Below are 19,864 nucleotides of genomic sequence, written 5' to 3' on the forward strand. Positions count from 1 at the left end.
TATGGTTTACTGTTTTTTTTCCCTAATTAATAATTATAGATCTGCATTATCATTAAATTTTTTTTAAGTTTATTTTGAGAGAGAGAGAGAGAAAGAGTGTACATGTGTGCACACAAGTCAGGGAGGGGCAGAGAGAGAGGGAAAGAGAGCGAGAATCCCAAGCAGGTCTGCATTATCAGCGCAGAGCCCGACCCGGAGTTCAAACTCACTGACTACAAGATATGACCTGAGCTGAAATCAAGAGTCGGATGCTTAATCGACTGAGCCACCCAGGCGCCCGCCCCTGCATTATCATTTTTAACGGCTGTATAGGATTTCAATGTATGGATATATCATGGTTTATTTGTAGATACTTCTGTAATGGTAACAGTTTTGCTATTATGAACAATGCTATGATTCAACAGTACTATTTATTCATCAGATACTAATTGAACACTGGCTACATGCTGGGCATATGCAATGGCTCTTCTGTACATATATATTTAAACACATCCATTTACTTAGAATAAATTTTTTTAATGTTTGTTTATTTTTGAGAGGGGGGAGGGGCAGGGAGAGAGGGAGACAGAATCTGAAGCAGGCTCAAGGCTCTGAGTTGTCAGCACAGAGCCCAATGTGGGACTCGAACCCATGAACTGTGAGATCATGACCTGAGCTGAAGTCAGACTCAACTGACTAAGCCACCCAGGTATCCCTAGAATGGGATTTTTTACATTTTACATCCCTAGAATACATTTTTTACAAGTGGGACTGTTGGGTCAAAGGATGGGCATATTTTGAAATGTCTTTATTTTCTTGAAAGCTCTTACAATGATAAACTGTTGATAGATAGAATCTCAGTAGTAGTGAATAGGAGTGCCAGATTTTATATGCCTTATAGAACACTTATGGATCTTACTGATTCACATCTTACTGGTGTGTTATATGATTATAACACATACCTTATGGAGCAGTATGGATCTTACTGATATTTTTAGTATTTGTCAATCTGAAATGATAATTTGTGTCTCTTACTAATGAAATTTACATCTTGTGCTTATGATTTTATTTCTTCTTTCGTAAGTTATATTTTCATGTGTTTCTACCCATGTTTTATTAATTTATAGGAGCTGTTTATACATTAAGGGCATTAAATCTCTGTTTTATATTGTAGATACTTTACTAATTTGTCATTCATGTCTTAACTTTCCTTCATGATGAGTTTTGCAGTGCAGATGTTTTACATCTAAAAGTTATTGATTGATTGATTGTAATCTCTACACCCAGTGTGGGGCTCAAACTCAGAACCCCTAGATCAAGAGTTGCATGCTCTTCCAACTGAGCCAGCCAGGCACTCATAGATGTTTTACATTAAAAAAAAAAATTTTTTTTTTAACGTTTATTTATTTTTGAGAGACAGAGGGAGACAGAGCGTGAGTCAGGGAGAGACAGAAAGGGAGACACAGAATCCAAATCAGGCTCCAGGCTCTGAGCTGTCAGCACAGAGCCTGATGTGAGGCTCAAACCCACGAACGGTGAGATAATGACCTGAGCCAAAGTCGGACTCTCAACTGCCTGAGCCACCCAGGCAGCCCTGTTTTACATTTTTATAGTCAGTCTATGATTTCTACTTCGGTACCTTGTTCTGGTGGTCTTTCCTCACCCTAATTTAACATTTATGGGTTTTTGTTTGTTTGTTTGTTTTGCATATAATAGATTTCTAGAAAATGTCTTTTAGAAATAGAAATCTCTGCATGAACTGATTATATCTATGTTTTGGACTAAATCTAATATCATAAATAGGGAAAATGAGGTGTAGAAGGTAGGTGAGGAATCAAAACTTAATTTTTTTTGTTTTTAATGAAAATCTTCATAGAGATTAATGAAAACTTTCTAGACCTGTGCTTGCCATAGAACACAAAGTACATATTGAACCTAATTTGCTTTTTAGTGATCTCTGAAGAGGTTAGGGATGTATTTCCTTGTTCCTTATTAATTTAGTTATGTAGGCTATGGTAGATGGGAGAAATGATCCACCAACCCCAGAGATATTCTAAACATTTTCATAAAAGTTTATTTGTTTGTTTTGGGTTGATTTGGGTGGCTCAGTCGGTTGGGCAACTGACTTCTGCTCAGGTCATGATCTCGAAGTTCATGAATTTGGGCCCCATGTTGGGCTTTGTGCTGACAGCTCAGAACCTGGATCCTACTTCAGCCTCTGTGTCTCCCTCTCTCTGCTCCTCCCCTGCTCGTGTTCTTTCTCTCTCTGCCTCTCTCTCCCTCTCAAAAAAAACCAAAAAACAAAAAACATTAAAAAAGTTTATTTATTTTGAGAGACAGCAAGAGAGAGGGAAAGCATGAGCAGGGGAGAAGCAAAGAGAAAGGGAGAGAATCCCAAGGAGGCTCCACACCCAGGGTGGAGTCCCACACAGGGTTTTATCCCACAAGGGTGAAATTGTGACCTGAGCCGATATTGAGAGTTAGACACTTAACCGACTGAGCCACCAGGTGCCTGGATCCCAGAGATATTCTAAAAACAGACTCTCCCTGGGCACCTGGGTGGCTTAGTCAGTTGAGCCTCTCACTTTTGATTTTTGGCTGGGGTCATGATCCCAGGGTCTGGGATTGAGCCCCGTGATGGGCTGTGTGCTGAGCGTGGAGCCTGCTTGGAATTCTCTCTCCCTCTGCCCGTCTCCCCCATTTGCGCTCTTTCTCTCTAAAATAAAAATTAAAAAACATTCTCTCTCTCTCTCTTTTTTTTTTTAAGTAGGCTCCAGGCCTAATGTGAAGCTTCAACTTATGATCCTCAGATCAAGAGTCAGGTGCTCTACCAACTGAGCCAGCCAGGCACCCCAACCCCAGAGATATTCTAGAATTTACTTGCTCCCAAAATTTCTTGCACTGTGTGTTAGAAGTTCCTGAAATGCATGTTGGTTCAATTGATACTCTGCTTTTTGCTTTTATAGCCATTTTTCCTTTTCTAAGTCCCTAAATCACGTTCCTTGAGACTTTTGATTGCTATTTACCTCTGTTCACTTCTCTATCTGGTTGCCATATCTGGTCCCTATTTTTTTTTTTTCTTTTCTGTATTTTTATTTTTTTCTATCCCTTTTGTTTCTTTCCTCTGTTTCAACTTAAAGTGCAGTAAAGATTGGAAGCACTTTGCTTCTGGCTTTGAAGAAACTAATCATACTATGAAATCTTCAGTTTTTATGTACAGATACTTTGCAACAATGTGTACATTTTAGGTTTCCTTAAACCCTTCAGTGTACAACTTTTCTGGATATTTGAGTTTTGCTAGCTACTTGGATGATAGTGTACATGTAGAGGAAGTATTGTCATTTGACCTAAAATATAATTATAAAATATATTAATATTTATAATACAATGATACCGGGGTGCCTGGCTGGCTCAGTTGGAAGAGCATGTGACTCTTTTTTTTAAGTGTTTTATTTTATTTTGAGAGAGAGTGTGTGCTCCTGAGAGAGAGCATGAGTGGGGGAGGGGCAGAGAGAGAGGGAGACACAGATTCCAAAGCAGGTTCCAGGCTCTGAGCTGTCAGCAGAGAGCCCGATGTGGGGCCTAAACCCCACATCGAGATCTGCGAGATCATGACCTGAGCCGAAGTTGGATGCTTAACCTACTGACCCACCTAGGCACCCCAGAGCATGTGAGTCTCGATCTTGGAGTCGTGAGGTTAAGCCCCATGATGGGTGTAGAGATTACTTAAAATGAATAAGTTAAAACTTAAAAAAAATATATATGATATTATAAAAATGTTTTTGAGCTTTATGAACTTAATAGTGAACCTGCCTTGTGACCTTGTGACCAAGTCATTTAAGGTGGCATATTTTTTATTTTGTAAATTTAGATGATCTTTTAGCTTCCCTTTCCTTAGATGGAATTTTGTTTACATAGCAAATGGAAGAGCCAAAGATTTGAAAGTCAGAGGACCTTAGGGATCATCTGTTGTCTATTTTGTTTCTTCTACAAATATCTACCTGGTACTGTTTTAGTCTTGAGGATACAGTGAAGTCTCTGGCTTCATAAAACTTACAGTCTTTTATGAAAAGAAGGTTGTGAAGAAACTGTGTAATCTTATTTAAAGATTCCTCACTTCATTTTGGTGGGTCTTTTTTTTTTTTTTTTTTAATGTTTTATTTACTTTTGAGAGAGAGAGAGACAGAATGCAAGCTGGGGAGGGGCAGAGAGGGAGACACAGAATCAGAAGCAGGCTCCAGGCTCTGAGCTGTCAGCACAGACCCCGACGCGGGGCTTGAACCCACAAACCGTGAGATCATGACCTGAGCCGAAGTCAGACGCTCAACCAACTGAGCCACCCGGGCACCCCTGGTGGGTCTTAATATGCTCAAAAGAAAAAGGATCTCTTTCCTTATATGGCAAATCGCAATTCAAAAACTGTAAGGTGGGAGGAAGGGACCCTGAATTAGTACAGTGCCTCTCAAAATTTTCTTTGTATGAATCACCTGAGGTTCAAGTTAAAATGCAGAACCTGTTTAGTAGGTATAAGGTAGGGCCTGAGATGGTACCAGTTGGTGAACCACATTTTGAGTGCAAGGAATTCATATGTAATTAAGAGAAGAGAATAGCATGCTACTACTTGGAGAAGAATAGTTTGGAGCCATGCAGCACAGGCTTGGAGTTGTGAGTAGCACATCACACTTGGCCTTGGCAAAATGTAGTTATGAGAACTGTTAGTGGTTACATGTTAAGAGGGGATATGATATTAAGGAGGTAATCACCCATTTTTTGAAAGTCATTCAGAATTGAGATTGGATGGTGATTGGGTCTAACACCTTTGAACAGATACTGGGAAGTGAAAGGAGGATCTTCGGGTATGATGAAAGTAAATATTTAGTTGGGTAAACAGAATTTATGAGTTAAGTTTTGAGTAGGAGGTCTTAATTTGTAATTGGGAAGGTTTCCTCTTTATGATCACTGTAATTAGCATAGCAATTCTAGTAAAAAAAAAAAGTAAAAATAAGTGTTTTGTTGTTTTTTTTTTTTAAATAGATACTGTAGTTTTTTTCCATAGGCATGTTCTTTGTGGGAAGTATGTCAGATTTTTGTCTTCCGGGTCTGAATAAAGCTTAAATGCTGTGCTTAAGTTTCTTTTTCTGATCCGTTCTTCTAGGGACAACTACTTGGAACATAAACCAACCTGGGAGTTCATCTTTCTTTCTTTCTTTCTTCCTTCCTTCCTTCCTTCCTTCCTTCCTTCCTTCCTTCCTTCAAGTTTATTTATTTTTGAGAGAGAGAAAGTGTTCACCTGTGTGTGTGTGTGCACCTGTGCGTGTGTGCATGCAAGTGGGGCAGGGGCAGAGAGAGAGAAGGGGAGAGAGAATCCTAAGTAGACCCCAACCTGTTAGTGCAGAGCCTGACATAGGACTTGATCCCATAACCCTAAGATTCATGACCTGAGCCAAAATCAAGCGTTGGATGCTCAACCGACTGAGCCATCTAGGCACCCTGTTTTGCTTTTTAAAACAGGTCTGCGTATCCAGGTTCTAATATGACAGGTTTGGGTACTTAAGATACACACTTAAAATTAGTTTTGAATGAAAACTTAAGAATTTTTACTTTCAGCTATTATAACTTTAGTTCCTGTTTTTTTTAAAAAGCCATTCGTTCATTCAGTCCTTTTTTCTAATAAACTATTTATTAATACTTGCCATTATTAAGGAATTGTACTAGGTGGTAGGAATATAAATGGAGCAAACTTGGTTGTAAGCCTTCAGATGTTTAGAAGTTCGTGGACAAAGGTACCCCTGAGTGTAAATCAGTGTTGTAAATAATCCCTTTTGTGCCAGGTCATTAATATATGATACATTTTTAATTTGTCTTCTGGAAAGTACATAAGCCAAATTTTTGGGTGGATTGTCCTTTGTTTTTACATTTTATCTATTTACCACAACTCTGTGTTATCTGTAATCATTCCTGTTTTGCAAGTAAGGAAATTGAGATTTAAAGAGGTTGAGTAATTCTTCATACAATTATAAAGCTCTAAAATCCCACTTAATTTGGGGCACCTGGCTGGCTCAGTTGGTGGAGTGTGTGACTCTTGATCTTAGGGTTGTGAATTCAAGCCCCACATTGGGTGTAGAGATTACTTAAAAAATTAAAATCTCATTTTTTAAAGTTTTATTTAAGTAATCTCTGCACCCAATGTGGGGCTTGAACTCACAACCTTGAGATCAAGAGTTGAATGCTCTTCTGACTGTGCCAGCCAGGTGCCCCCATCCCCTGCAAATAAAATCTTAAGTAATAATTTAAAAAATCCTACTTAATTTAAAAATTCATTCATTCCGCTATTTTACCTCTTGTATGTTGCAAGGTGCAAAGCCTCTATTACAAAACTTAGCCTGTTAAATTGTATTTGAGGTTTATGTGTCTATTTCCCTATTAGATTGGGAGATTTTTAGGAGCAGGGACTAATCTTATTTAATTTGGGGCTTCCCCAGCAACTGGTAGAGTGTCTGTCACACTTTAGGTACCTAAAAAATGCTAGTTGAATAGTAAATATGTGGAATGTTAGAAGTAGAGGGGGTTTTAGAGCTCATGTAAGTTGCATACATACAAGAATTTCTAAAAAGAATTCTATATTGTTTACATAGGGCTATAGGCTTTTGATTTTGACTCTTCAAGATATTTAAAAAACTATACTACTGTCTATCACATCATCTCATAAAAGAAGCCATTTTAATAACAAAAAATAGGAAAGACAATCTCAGAGTAAGCACAGTTGGTAACTTTACACCCATTTTTTAGTCATGGTTGGCATCTGTTTAAGGATTAGATTTCAGGAACCATTATCTAATACAACCCTCTCCTTTTAGAGATGGTATATCTGAACCCAGAGAAGTATCAAAATTCTTACAGCAAGGCAGAATGATAACTGAGTTTAGAACCCAGGTCTTCCAACTCCTAGCCCAAGATTTTGATCCAGTCACCACAGTCTTCATTACATGGTGGGACTTAGGCACAGAGAATTTATTCTTTTTTTTTTTAAGTTTGTTTTTGAGAGAGAATGTGTGAGCAAGGGAGGGGCAGAGAGAGAGAGAGGGAGGGAGGGAGACACAGAATCCGAAGCAGGCTCCAGGCTCCCAGCTGTCGGCACAGAGCCCAACGTGGGGCTCAAACTCACGAACCGGGAGATCATGACCTGCGCCAAAGTCGGACATTCAGCCGAGCCACCCAGGTGCCCTAATTCGTTCTTTCAGTAAGATCATATATCTAGTAAGTAGAGCTGGATCTTGAATCCGAATTACTCCACTATTAGTGAAACCTGTGTGTTCACTTACATGTAATCTTAACCTACTCTGCCAGCACCCATTTAGTTGTGGAGATGGAATTATAAGTGATTGAAAGGAAATGTTTATATTTAGTATTTTCTTTCCTTAAAAATTTCAGATTTGGGGCTTCAGCAACTTCTTCCAGGGAGGAGGTCCAGTACAGCTGCTTTTGCAACCCAAGGTCTTGATTCACATCCATAGATTGGAATATTGGTGTACCAGCCATCCTCAGATACCTCACTAAGGACAGGTATGTGAAAGAGTAAAGAGAAGAAAAGTAGAATGACTGTAATGTTTTCCCTTCCTATTTCTAGTTAGATACAAACAGTTGACTACCTTTAAAACGTGGCCCTTTATTCCAGTAAAAATAAAGCATTTGAAATCTTAGGTGAGGGGGGCAAAATATTTTCTTGATGGTAAAATATGTGTCAAAATGTTAACAGTGGTGAAACTTAGTGTAATTAAAGGTTTTCTCGTTTCTCTTTTTGGGCATTTTTCAAATTTTATTTATGAGCTTATGTTATCTATTGTTTACTTAGTGGTTCAAAACATACCACAGTCATTTATTTTGATTATGTTTCTGTAATTTGGTCAAGACTTACTTGGGGGGGACAGTTTGTCTCTGTTAATATGTAGCCTGAGGTGGAGTAGCTGGAAGGGTGGGGTGGGTTGATTGGCTGGTCGGTGGAATCGTTTGAAGGCTTGCACACTCATGTGTCTGGTGGTTAACGCTGGCTATTGGCAGGGACCTCAGCCTGGGCTCTTGGCCAGAACACCTACACATGACCTTTCCTTTTGGCTGCTTGGCTTCCTCACAGCATGGTGGCTAGGTTCCAAGAGAGAGCATCCCAAGAGAACAAGGTGAAATTGCATGGCATATTTGACTTAGTTTTGGAAGTCACATAGTCTTAAATCTGCTTTTTTCTGTTGGTTGAAGTAGTCAGTAAGGCCCACCTATGTTCAGAGGAGGGGGTAGACATAGACCACACCACTTGAAGGGAGGAATATCAACATCTCATTATAAGAAGAGATACAATGGGATGGAATCTCCCATTGTAGCTATCTTGGAAGAATATAATGGGCCACAGTTTGTATTACTTTTAAGATGAAGAATATAAACAACATGTATAATATATGAAAAGAGGAATATTGGCAGGAAATTATGGTGTCTGAGTCCAGTAAGAATTTTGTGTGCTTTTCCTGTCTGAGTAGAGTATGATGCTGAAAATAAGATGCCTAAACAGGAAGAGGTGAAATAGATTTTGAATTTTTGTTTGTATCAACAAAGCAGCATAATGAAAAATAGAGATAAAAATGTATAAACAAGATGCAAAATAAAATTCGGGGGCATCTGGGTGGCTCTATTGGTTGGATGTCTGACTCTTGATTTCCACTCAAGTCATGATCTCACAGTTTCTGAGTTCGAGCTCCTTATTGGTCTCTGTGCTGACAGCATGGAACCTGACTGGGATTCTCTGTCTCCCCCGCCACCCCAAAATAAATAAACATTAAAAAATAAGATCTGCATCTTCGGTTTTTGTTTTTGAGTCAGAATTGACTGAGTTTATGAAACAATATAGTTTATATTTCTTTTATTTTAGTTCAAAGGCTACTTGTTTTTTTCCCCTTATTTTAATAATTGGAGAATTATTTGGGAAACTGGTTTCCAATATGGTAGATTTAAGAAACTAGTGCCAGTGTTATTGTATGCATCAAATTTGTTTTGTCTGCTGCTTTTGAGGAAAACTATGTAAGCTCTTTTTGGATTGTACAATTTTACTTGCTAAATTTCTGGTAATTAAACATTTTTTTCCAATGGAACAACAAAACTTACCAAGTTGTAGAGTATTTGGTTGTATTAATCGCACTTACTCACCATTTATATAAATTACCTGTCGCAGGTTTGAATATAGCTAGTACTTAATTTCTGGATGTAATGGGGTAATATTTTTAGATTATCCTCTAAGTATTACATGGAGATGTTGTTCACTATAGGTGGGAAATAAGCTATAATTAATATGTACTATTATATATATACATATACTCATTATCTCTTAGACACAGAAAATTTTTTTGCTGTCTAGATATGAGCCTAATTTGGCAGCATTGGTTCAGTCCTATTTCCTAGGTACTCACAGGTAGATATCCTACAGTGGAAAATGACTGAGTCAGCAATTGTGACAATAGAGGTAATCTCAGAAGTTTGCTCTTTACTGTGAATAATCAGAACTGAGTTTATGAAATAATATAGTTTATATTACTTTATTATTTTCAATTCAAATTCAAGTTAGTTAACATACAGTGTAGTCTTGGCTTCAGGAGTAGAACCCAGTGATTGATCTCTTACATATGACACCCAGTGCTCATCCTGAAAAGTGCCGTCCTTGATGCCCATCACCCATTTAACCCATTCCCCCTCCCACCCCTCCAGCAACCCTCAGTTTGTTCTCTGTATTTAAGAGTCTCTTATGGTTTGCCTCCCTCACTGTTTTTATCTTATTTTTCCTTATCTTCCCCATGTTGATCTGTTGAGTTTCTCATTCCACATGTAAGTGAAATCATGATATCTGTCTTTCTCTGAGTTATTTCACTTAGCATAATACCCTTTAGTTCCATCCACATTGTTGTAAATGATTTCATTCTTTGAAACAATATATTTTAGTTCAAAGTGTAATAAATGGGAAAGCTGTTTTGTTTCATTTTTCATTTAAAAACAAGATGAGATGTTTTCCAGTAGATGTAGATTGGGAATAATGGGTAGTGTAAAATATTGTATATTAAATAACAATAACAACAATATATGCATATATACACAAACATAAATAAAACCTTTGTCATTAACTTGCCTTATTTTTTGTTTTAAGCATTTTTAAATTTATTTTGAGAGAGAGGGAGAGAGTGTGTGTGTATGTGTGTGCAAGTGGGGAGGGGTCGAGAGGGAAAGAGAATCCCAGGCTGCACTGTCAGCGCAGAGCCCAGCACAGGGCTTGATTGATTGCAAACCACAAAATCATGACCTGAGCTAAAACTAAGAGTCAGATGCTTAGCCGACTGAGCCACCCAGGTGCCCCTGTTTTAAGCATTTAAAAAAATTTTTTAATGTATATTTATTTCTGAGAGTGTGAGAGTCAGAATGTGAGCAGGGGCAGGGCAGAGAGAGAGACGGAGACACCGAATTCAAAACAGGCTCCGGGCCCTGAGCTGTCAGCACAGAGCCCTGCGCGGGGCTCTAACTCAGGAGCGACAAGACCATGACCTAGGCCGAAGACTGAAGATGGACACCTAACCGACCGAGCCACCCAGGTGCCACAACAATAAAAACTTCTAAGACACCCTATAGAAATTGCAAATATGATTGTGTTTACTCTGTGACATTTTATTCAATCCATGGAAGGAGGTAAATGATAAAAGTTCTTTTGTAAAGATGAATATGTAAATATTCTTTTAACATGCAAAAAAAATTTGAATAATTGTGGAAGGCAGAAATTATATTTCTTTGGGGTTATTGGTTATCCTACTCATCAGTATTTTTTTTTTCTTTAGTATTCCCATCTCTAAAATTATAGTGACACTCCATTGAAAAATGACGTTCAGTTCATGCTTATACAGATTTTTGGCAAAACAGAAGTTGTGTGACTTTCTTCTCTGGAACTCCCCACCCCATTATTAAAAATTAGAACACTGGGGTGCCCGGGTGGCTCAGTTGTTTAAGCTTCCAACCTTCAGCTTAGGTCATGATCTCATGGCTTGTGAGTTCGAGCTCCACATCGGGGTCTATGCTGACAACTCAGAGCCTGGAACCTGCTTCAGATTCTGTGTCCCCTCACTGTCTGCCCCTCCCCCACTTGTGCTCTGTCTCTCTGAAAAATAAACATTAAAAAATTTAAAAAAAGGTATAACACCTTTTGTGTATGAAATATTTAACAAAAGTGTGTAAAATTTGTGGTAAGGAAGTGATTAGCGTTGCATAAAATTTACCATATTAACTCTTTTTTAGTGTAATGTCAGTAAATACATTCACATTGTTGTACAACCCAATCTCCAGAACTTTTCATCTTGTGAAACTGAAACTTGATACCTATTAAACAACTCCCTATTCTCCCATCCCCTCGCCCCTGGCAACCAGGATTCTATTTCTGTCAATGAATTAGACTACTCTAGGTACCTCATATAAATGAAATCATACAGTATTGTCTTTTTGTGACTGGCTTATTTCACTGAGCATAATGTCCTCAAGGACATTTGATGTAGTATATGTGAGAATTTCCTTCATTTTTGTTTAAAAATTTTTTTAAATGTTTGTTTATTTTTGAGGGGAGGGGAAGATCAAGTGGGGGCGGGGTTGAGAGAGGGAGACACAGAATCCGAAGCAGGCTCCAAGCTCCAGGCTGTCAGCACAGAGCCTGATGCGGTGCTCGAACTCACGAACCGTGAGATCATGACCTGAGCTGAAGTCGGAAGCTCCACCAACTGAGCCACCCAGGCGCCCCAGAATTTCCTTCATTTTTAAGGCTAAATAATATTCTATTATATGTATATACCACATTTTTTTATCCATTCTATAAAAATAGTTTCACTTGTTCCTTTCCAAGTTGGATTTGTTTTATTTTTTTTCTTAATTCTCTAGCTAGAATGTATGTCTAGTACAGTGTTGAATAGGACATTGTTTTTTAATGCCTTTTTTTTTTTTTTTTTTTTGAGAGCATGCAAGCAGGGAGGAGGGGCAGAGGGAAAGAGAATCTTAGGTAGGCTCCACACTGAGCGTGGAGCCTGGCTCAGGGCTCAGTCCCACACCCATGACCTGAGCTGAAATCAAGAATTGGACACTCAACTGACTGAATGGCCTGGGCGCCCTTAATGCATAACTATTTATACTGTTTAATAGAGCTAGGCTTATTTTCTGCATCTTGCCAAGGAGGTCTTGCCTTTTGACACATAGGATGATGTTTCATGTTACGTGAAGTACTACGTTTTCTTTTTGTCAATTCAGTAATATTGTAATAGCTTAATCATCATCAAGACAGGATTATTTTACATTATAAGATATCGTTAAAAGTATAGATTTATCTTTATTTTAACCTGATTATAATATTAAAAAAATTTTTTTTAACGTTTATTTTATTTTTGAGACAGAGAGAGACAGAGCATGAACGGGGGAGGGGCAGAGAGAGGGAGACACAGAATCGGAAGCAGGCTCCAGGCTCTGAGGGGTCAGTCCAGAGCCCAATGCAGGGCTCGAACTCACAGACGGCGAGATCGTGACCTGAGCGGGAGCCGGACGCTTAACCAACTGAGCCACCCAGGCGCCCCGTTAACCTGATTATAATATTTTAAAGAAATGTTAGCTTCTGAGAAAGTTTGGAAGTTTACTAACTCCAAGTTACTTTTACAAATTTACAAATTGAGGAGTCTGTGTCAGAGGATTGACAGTAAAAACTTCCTAGGTCCCTGTTCATTAGGATACAGATTGTATGTTAATCAGTAAACATTAATATTAGTGATCTAAGGATAAGAGAAGTGAACAGGTGAGGAAAATTATTGAGGTCTGATTGGAAGAAAGTCATGCTGTCATTAATGGAGATATTTTACAGAGATGGTTTTCTTTCATCATCTATCTGTGGAAAAGAAAACTTGTTCATTAATTCTGAATTTCAAATAACTGTTTGAATTTATAAGAAAAAACTATAAGAAAGATGAATCTTAAAAGCCTTTTCTGACTATAGCAGGAGGAAATCAGAACTCCCCCTCCCACTGGGATAATTTAATCTTTGGAAAAAGGAGACTTTGAGAATTTTGACATCTTTGAATCTCTTGAAAGTCTTAAAACTGGATAAATATCAGGGAAGTCCAATTTTGACAGTAGTTAGAGGTAAATTAGAAAATCAGTGCTTAATAAAACCAGGGTTAGAATGAGCAGTGAGGGGTGAGTTAAAGATTAACCAGGTATTTTGACATTGATATTTAAGTCACATCTCCTCTTTTTGAGTATTATGTTAATACTAGTTTATATTTAGTAAAAAGTTCTGTTTAATAGAAAAACATAATGGAATGAAAAATGTGTTATTTTCAGAGTCTACTAATCATATAATAAAAAGTGGTTATACATATCATAAAACTGTACCACTGTCCAGCATGTTGCATTTTATCTGATTTGTGACACATTGATTAAGAAGTAAAGGAGAATAGAGGCTTGAGCACCTTACAGAGCTAAGTCTGTAAAGTAATTGACAATGCCATAAGAAGGAATTTCTCAGATCTCAGGGTACTAGATTAAAATTAACTCTTGGGGCACCTGGGTGTCTCAGTCAGTTAAACATCTGACTCTTGGTTTTGGCTCAGGTCATGATCTCACGACTTGCAAGTTTGAGCCCCGCATAGGTTCTGTGCTGATAGTGCTGAGCTTGCTTGGGATTCTCTCTCTCCCTCTCTCTCTCAAAATAAATAAATAAACATTTAAAAATAACAAAATTAATTCTTTCGCCAGAGCAAAGCTGAGATTGTATTGATTGGGTCTGGTTTTTGGAATTTTAAGATTAATAAGAATATTGTTTATTTTATCGATGTAATATGTACCTGTTAAATATGTAATCTCAGTAATTTTTGATGTGATAATTTGATAGCCTTACTCTGCATTTTAACTTGAAGCAAGTCCTCTTTGTGTTCTCACTATCACTGTCTTACATTTAGGTCTCCATGGTGTCTTTTGACTGTCAATTAGGCCCCTTAACAGCCTTTTTACTTCCACCCTTCTGTTTTCTAGGCAATTAGGAACTTACTTTGCATAGGTCTCTACATTAAAATATTCACATTATGTTTAGTTTTTGTTTTCAAGCAGTTTTATTGACAAATAATTTATATACATAAAATTCACTTGTTGTAAGGTTACAAATCAGTGATTTTTAGTAAATTTACAAAGCTGTATAGTCATCACCACAATTCAGTTTTAGAACATTTTCATCACCTCCTAGAAATCCCTTCTGCCTATTTGTAGTCAATTCTTATTTCTAACCCCAGCCTCAGGTAATCATAAATCTACTTTCTATCTCTAAAAATTTGCTTTTCCTGGAGATTTGATATAAATGGAATCATACAACTGTGGTCTTGTGTCCAGCTTTTTTTACTTACCTTAATGTTCTTGAGGGCCATTATATTGTAGCATGTATCAGCATTGTTCCTTTTTATTATTGAGTAGTATTCTGTTGTATGGATACACCAATTTTATTTATTTATGAATTTATAAATTTATGATTTTATTTTATTAAATTTTTTAAAAGTTTGTTTTGAGAAACAGAGAGAGTGAGTGGGGAAGGGGCAGAGAGAGAGAGTGAGAGAGAATCCCAAGCAGGCTCTGCACTGTCAGCACGGAGTCTGATGTGGGGCTCAAAGCCACAAACTATGAGATCATGACCTGAACTGAAACCAGGTGTCAGATGCTCAACTGACTGAGCCACCCAGGCACCCCTGATTTTATTTTTAAGTGATCTCTACACCCAGCATGGGGCTTGAACCTACAACCCTGATATCAGGAGTCACATGCTCTACTGACTGAGCCAGCCAGGCATATACCATCTAATGCTGGATATACCAATTTAAAAAGTTAATTCATCAGTTGATGGGCGTTTGGATTATTTCTACTTTTCATCTATTATTTTTATTATGTCATCATTTAAACATTTTCTACTTTGTACATTTAATATAAGTATACATTTAATATATTTGACCATAATCATGTCTAAATGTAATATAAATATACATATATTGAGGGGATAGACTCAAAAGTTTTTAGTAATGGGTATGGGATCAAAAAAGTTTGGAAGTCACTGTTCTAGTCCACAACAGTCAGAAAATAGAAAACATCTAGAATTATCCTTAGTCACAGGTCTGATTTTACCATTCATAATTATACTTTGGTATCTGTGAAGAAAAGGTAAATTTCTTAATGTGATGTTTAAGGAGCTGTACCTTTATGGACCTACACTTTTATCTGTTTTCTAGCTACACTTCAATCTTACAGCTCAGTGCTTCTGTTTATTTTTATGGGTTTTTTTTTTCAGTGCTTCCTTTAAGATTATTCTCACCAAATTCCTTGTAGTTTCCTTTAATATACAATGCTCTTCTGCCTTTGAGCTTTTGCCAGCTCTTCCCACTTCCCAGAATGCTGTTTCCTGCCCACCTTGTCTTTTTAGGGGTACCACAATATATCATTTAAGCTCCAGCTAAATCACTTCTCTGAAGTGCTCCCTAGCTTGTCCATTGAATTGCTTCATCTTCTGCAATAACTCTGTATCTAGTATGTACCTTTATTATAGAAGCTCTCAAACTAAATTGCAGTTATTTACTAGTGTGTCTACATCCTTTCCTAGACTGCTACCTCCTTGAGGACAAAGAAGGGGCCTTATTCATCCAATACTTATTGCTTAAGTGAATGGGTAATAGCCTTATGAATGAGGCACGTGGATGACCCTGATAGTGATTACTTCTGGATGGAGCTCTACCCATTATCTCAGTTTTCAAAGTTTTTGTTATGTATTACATTGGGTCCATACCTACATAAGTTGAGGGTGAGCTCAGAGTTCATAAACAACTTTATGGACTCATTTCCCTGAGGACACAGAGAAAAGGAAAAAAAAAAAAAAATGGAGTTTGGCCTGTCCACTTGGAGGCAAGGGCTCCATTGAATGGAGAGGAAGGTTCCCCTCTAAATTTTCACCCCTGGAGGCTTTCTATTTTCAGATACTCTTGCTGCTGCTGCTGCTGCTGCTGCTGCTGCTGCTGCTGCAGCTGCTGCTTTGCTGTACTCACCATAGAAGACCTGGGGACTGGAACATGAAAGGATGGGGAGAAAGAGAGGAAAAATTCCCAAAGGATTTGGGAATCCTCACTTTTTCTGAGCGTTACACATTCCCTTTTCTAGCTTTGAGCCAGAGCTAGAGGGCTTCTTCTGTATTTCTCACCACCTGCGCCATAGTGCTCACTTCTGAGTTTTGGATTGTGTTGAGTTTAGGCTGGAAAATACTAGAGGAAAGAAATGTTAAGTTCACAGCAGGTTCAGTGATATTTTGAATTCTGGTGCTGTTCCCAAATCCACCTGTAATATTTACTTTTCAGGGTCTTCAAATAGTTGTTGATGCATACTGTCCAGGTTTTATAGTTCAGTGAGAGATAAAGGGAGGTGTTTGTTTATTCTATTACCAAACAAGAAGTCTTCTCAGTACTTTGGTTTTAACATTTTATTTTGATATAATTCTAGATTCATAGGAAGTTGTAAAACGAGGAGAGGTCCGGTGTGACTTTTACCTAGTTTTCCCCAGTGGTTATATTTTACATAGTTATAGCAAAATACCCAAGCCAGGAAACTAACATTAATGCCAACTTTTATTATGAGACATTTCAAGTGTGTAAGAATGTTGAAAGAAGAGTACATTGAACATCTGTATCTCTCTGATAATTCAGTAACTTAAATATTTTGTCATACTTTATATATATGCTTTATGTATATATTCTAATACATGTGTATTTTTTTCTGTGAACCATGAAAGAAAGTTGCAGGCATCATGATACTTCATCCCTAAGTACTTAAGTGTCCATCTTCTAAAAAAAAAAAAAAAAAAAAGGTCATTATACTTCAATAAATATGTAATAAAAGCAAATTATTTTTCTATTTAACTCCCAATACCATATCATACCTAAGAATATTAGCAATATGAATTTGGGGAGACAGTGGTCTTAATGTTCCCAGGTTTTTGTTTCGAAGTTTACTCTTGAAGGCTTAAGTTATTATTTGAGGGGATGGCCCTCTTGATGATATACTCTTGGTAATTGTTTTGAGAGTCTGAGCTCCTACCATGTGTGCAATTCAGAGCCCCTGGATCTTCCTGATTCTATATTCTTGTTTTCTGTCATTCTTCCCTCAGCTCAGACTTCCTAAAGCTGTCTGAGCAAATACTTAGAATAGTCCTTATCAGGAGATTATAACTTTGTCAGACTGATTTAGGACTAGCAAGTAACTTTGGTTTTAGTTATTTGTCAGGAAATTACAGTTAAAGTTGTGGTAGAGTTTCTGATATAGTGGTGTATAAGGATTGTATCCAACTCTAAGTAATTGAAAACCTGACTACAAGGCTTAAACAAAGAAAGGTCTGTTTTTCTTACATAATTCTGGAAGTAGGCAGTTGCTCATGTTGTTTCAGTGGCTTAACAATGTTGGGGCCCATATCTTTGTGATTTGTTTGGCCTTCATGGCCCTAAGACAGCTCCAGCTCCAGCCTTCCACCCACATTTAAGGAGGAAGGCAAAAGGTCCAGGCTGAGCAAAAGCTTTCCTATTAGTGCTTCTAGCAAGTTACTTCTAATGTCTCCTGGGCCCAAATTGGGTCATATAGTCACTTCTAACTGTAAGTAGCTTTTGGCCTCTATAGTGAGAGGCAAGGAGGAAGGAAGGATTTGGGAATGGCTTTTTAGGCAGCCAGTTAATAGAATCTGTCACAATTATATGATTGCATTCATTTTCCTTCAAAAATTCATTTGACTTCAGTATGATATTTGGTACATAGGTGCTTTATGAATATATAGTAACATCTTACTGGGTATTGTGGGAAACAAAAGGAATTTTACTAATATTATATATATATCTTAAAATATAAATCCAAGTTAACATATAGTGATAATTTGGGCTCTGTCAATACTTTGGCTATTGTCAATAGCACTGCTAGAAACATTGGGGTGCATGGCATGTGCCCCTTTGAATCAGCACTCCTGTATCCTTTGAATAAATACTTAGTAGTGCAATTACTGGGTCGTAGGGTAGTTATATTATTAATTTTTTGAGGAACCTCCATAATGTTTTCCAGAATGCACCAGTTTCCATCTCTGATTTTTTTTTTTTTTTTTTAGAGAGAAAGAGGGTGCCGACATGTGAGCAGGGGAGAGAGAAAGAGAAAAATCTTAAGCAGGCTTCATGCCCAGTGCAGGTCTTGATGGGGGGCTTGATCTCACGATCTGAGATCATGACCTGAGCTGAAATCAAGAGTCCAGCGCCTAATCGACTGAGCCACTCAGGAGTCCCAAAAGGAATTTTAAATTTAGTTGTGAAGGTGAGCTTTTGCTTATGCAAGGCAAACCTTAGCTTGAATTTTGGGACCTTGGGCATGGTTTTAAATATGTAAGCATCTGTTTTCTCATCTGTGAAATGGGGTTAATAATACCTGACTTTTAGGGTAATTGTCAAGTGTGAAGGAGATAATTTATGTAAGTACCTACTACAGTGCCTGCTGCATTGGAAGTGTGACAAGGAGATATTATTAGACGTTGTGCTAGAGTGGAAGAGCATGGACTTCATAGTTGACAGACTTGATTTGATTCTTAGTTTCACTACACAATAAATGTGTGGTGTTAGGCAAATCAATTAATCTCTCTGAGATAGTTTATTAATGTGCTTTGTTTATCTCTCAGGATTATTAGAAGGATTAGAGATTCTATTTGTACAGTGCAGTACCATGTAGGCTTTCAGTAAAAGGCATCTATTCCTGGGGGTGGCTGGGTGGCTAAGTCAGTTGAGCATCTGACTCTTTATTTCAGCTCAGATCATAATCCCAGGGTCGTGGGATCAAACCCTGTGTCAAGCTCCATAGCGGGTGTGGAGCCTGCTTGGGATTCTCTCTCTCTGTCCCTCTGCCCCTCTCCCCTGCTCATGTTCTCGCTCTAAAATTTAAAAAAAAAAAAAAAAAATTAAAGCATCTGTTCTTACTATTTTTAGTTATTACTTATAAAATTATAATAGGTAGGGAACCAGTCATTGAATTTACTTTAGAAATTTATGTGAGGTTTACTTTATTTGTAGTAAAAGGGATATTCATTAGTAGTGAAAATGTTTCATCTGTTCAAAAACATCAGTCAGCTGCAGAAACTGGACACTATTACTCTTGGAAGCAAAAAGATTTCTAAATTTAGTTGTGAAGGTGAGCTTTTGCTTATGCAAGGTAAAATGGCATGAATTTTGGGACTTTGATATAATGGTGTTGTGTTGTGAATCTCACTTGTTCTTTTTTGCTCAGTGCTCTCTTAAGATTTAAACATATTTAAAATTTAGTTTAGGGGCATGTGGATGACTCAGTAGGTTAAGAGTCTGACTCTTGATCTCAGCTCAGGTCTTGGTCTCAGGGTCATGAGTTCAAACCCTGCATTGGACTCCATGCTGGGTGTGAAGCCTACTTAAAAAAAAAAAAATCTATAACTACTGACAGTTGTATAATATTCCATTGTATGCACATTTCTACATTTTATTTATTTGTTTCTTTAGTGGATTTTTAGGTGTGGCTTGGAAACTGCTAACACAAAAGTACTGCTATGCATTTCCTTATACTTTTGACTTGTGCAAAGGTTTCTTTGTGGTATATACTGAGGAAAGGAATTGCTGACATATGGTCTGTATACATAATTAATTTTACTAAATATTGCCAGATTGTTTTCTAGAATGGTTGCCTAGTTTATGCTCCCACCAGCACTGTATAAGGGTTCCCATTTCCTTAAATCCTTACCAGCATTTGGTCTTATCCATCTGTTTAGTCTTGCAAT

At 37.6% G+C, this 19,864-nt stretch overlaps 1 protein-coding gene across 11 annotated transcripts in view; it reads left to right on the forward strand.

Moving 5' to 3' along the window:
- NUMB (NUMB endocytic adaptor protein) overlaps positions 1-19,864 on the forward strand; it is a 200,987-nt gene that overhangs the window by 36,775 nt on the left and 144,348 nt on the right. For 10 of the 11 annotated variants that reach the window (XM_049611385.1, XM_049611389.1, XM_049611391.1 and 7 more), the window contains exon 2: positions 7,411-7,542. The exons of the other annotated variant lie outside the window; for it this stretch is intronic. The gene's annotated coding sequence lies outside the window, so the exon portion shown is untranslated. The remainder of the gene's footprint in view (positions 1-7,410; positions 7,543-19,864) is intronic. 11 annotated transcript variants of the gene reach the window in all.

This window comes from Panthera uncia (assembly GCF_023721935.1).
Source record: "Panthera uncia isolate 11264 chromosome B3 unlocalized genomic scaffold, Puncia_PCG_1.0 HiC_scaffold_1, whole genome shotgun sequence".
Lineage (NCBI taxonomy): Eukaryota > Metazoa > Chordata > Mammalia > Carnivora > Felidae > Panthera > Panthera uncia.